Below are 1883 nucleotides of genomic sequence, written 5' to 3' on the forward strand. Positions count from 1 at the left end.
GGCCTGGAGCCGCATGCGGCTCAAGAGCTGCGTGTTCGCCACCCCTGTTTTAGGGGATGAATCAAGGAAAAGAATGGAGAAGTGAATGCTTTTACAGATTGTTTTTTGTTATTTTGTTTGTTTGTTTACCTCTTGTTCTTTCCTTAGTATGAGTTGAAACTTGACTACACTTTGCTTGTTATCTAAAACATAACAAAAATCATTATTGATTTTCAATTGTTCCAAGATCCAAGTTGCTTTCCTGGGAAAACTAGACTTGACTACTAGGTAACCTTTTTTTGCAATGGTGGGGGAAGAGGTATTGGACAGAGAGGAGAGTCACACCCATCAATTCTCAGTAATTACTCCTGGCTCTGCTCTTAGGAATCATTCCTGCAGACTTGAGGGATCATATGGGATATGAGGGATCAAACCGAGTTAGCCAATTGCAAAACAAGTGCCCTACCTACCTACCTACATACCTACCTGGAAGGTAGCACTCCATCTCCTAGATAATTTTTTAGATGTGATACTGCACAGTAGAAATATAAAATGCCCTGTCCTGTCATATTTACAAAGGAATATACAAAAATAATTCTTATAAGTGGTGGCACAGCAGTAGGGCATTTGCATTGCACGTGGCTGACCTAGGATGGACTGCGGTTTGATCCCCCAGTGTCCCAGGTGGTCCCTCAAGCCAGGAGTGATTTCTGAGTGCATAGCCAGGAGTAACCCCTGAGCATCACCGGGTGTGGCCCAAAATAATAACAACCCCCCAAAAAAGAAAAAAAAATCTTGGGGGTACTTTGTGTTATCCAACTTCTGTAACTGAACTTTCATATAATAGGATGTAGAAGAGATTTATATGTAGGTTTCCATTACCACTGTATTTTGGGAGCACTGGTTTTTGTTCTTGTTTTTTGGGTTTTTAATAACTTTTATTGTGACCAAAGTGAATTACAGATCTTTCACAGTAATATTTTAGGTACATAGTGACATTGAATCAGGGGAATTCCCACCACCAGTGTTGTCCTCCCTCTACCTCTGTTCTGAGCAAGCATCCCATATCCCCTTCTTATGGCCCCCGGACTGCTAATATAAGTAGTTCCCTCTGTGTCTAGCTTGTTGTAGATTGGGTATCGATTTTGTTGTCATTGACTATAGATTTGGTGTTTAAGTCTGATCATTTTTTTATTTCTACTCAATATTCATACGACTGTTTGATCTTGGTACCATCCATTTGTTTCCCTCAATTTATGACAATATGGTTCAGGTTATGTGATTCAGTTTGAAAAGGAAAAGGAAAAAGAAAGAAAAAAAAGGAAAATACTTACCTGGCAGGGGAGATACCATGATCACGAAGGTGGTTTTCCCAGGGTGAGGCTTATCCATTGCACTCCGGATGTGCTGACCCCTGCAATTTCCCCAAATGTGGGAAACTCGACTGCATAATTTGTGGTAGTGGGGGACTGCATTCGCACTCTCCCCTGATTAAAAAAAAAAAGAAGAAAGGAAAATAAACAAATGAAAAACAAACAAATAAAAATGGAGGAGTCCAATTAGAGGTTATAAATATCAATTTAAAAGAAGAAAGGAAAAAAAGAAGAAAAATATGACAAAAATACAAAAAAAGGAAACAGAAAAACAAAACAAAAAAAAACTATGACAATAACAACAAAGAAATCAAACAAAAAAATACCCAAAACCAGCAACTACAAAAAAAGCACTGCAGCAATGAATACCAGCTACCAAACAATAATCACGAGCATGAAATAGAGAGAGAGAGAGAAAAAAGAAAATAACTGTGCTTTTTGGGGGTTTTTTGTTTGTTTGTTTCTTTTCACAGGCACAGTAAATTTTGGGGGGATTAGAAAGGAAGTTTCGGCTTTTTTCTGGGGCTAATT

At 38.5% G+C, this 1883-nt stretch overlaps 1 non-coding gene across 1 annotated transcript; it reads left to right on the forward strand.

Annotated features, from left to right (window-relative positions):
* The first annotated feature begins 1305 nt into the window (after positions 1-1305).
* Positions 1306-1469, forward strand: LOC126019766 (U1 spliceosomal RNA). Its single transcript, XR_007499390.1, has one exon. It is a non-coding gene; the product is annotated as a U1 spliceosomal RNA (small nuclear RNA).
* Positions 1470-1883: the final 414 nt, after the last annotated feature.

The sequence above is a fragment of the Suncus etruscus genome, chromosome 9 (assembly GCF_024139225.1).
Source record: "Suncus etruscus isolate mSunEtr1 chromosome 9, mSunEtr1.pri.cur, whole genome shotgun sequence".
Classification (NCBI taxonomy): domain Eukaryota; kingdom Metazoa; phylum Chordata; class Mammalia; order Eulipotyphla; family Soricidae; genus Suncus; species Suncus etruscus.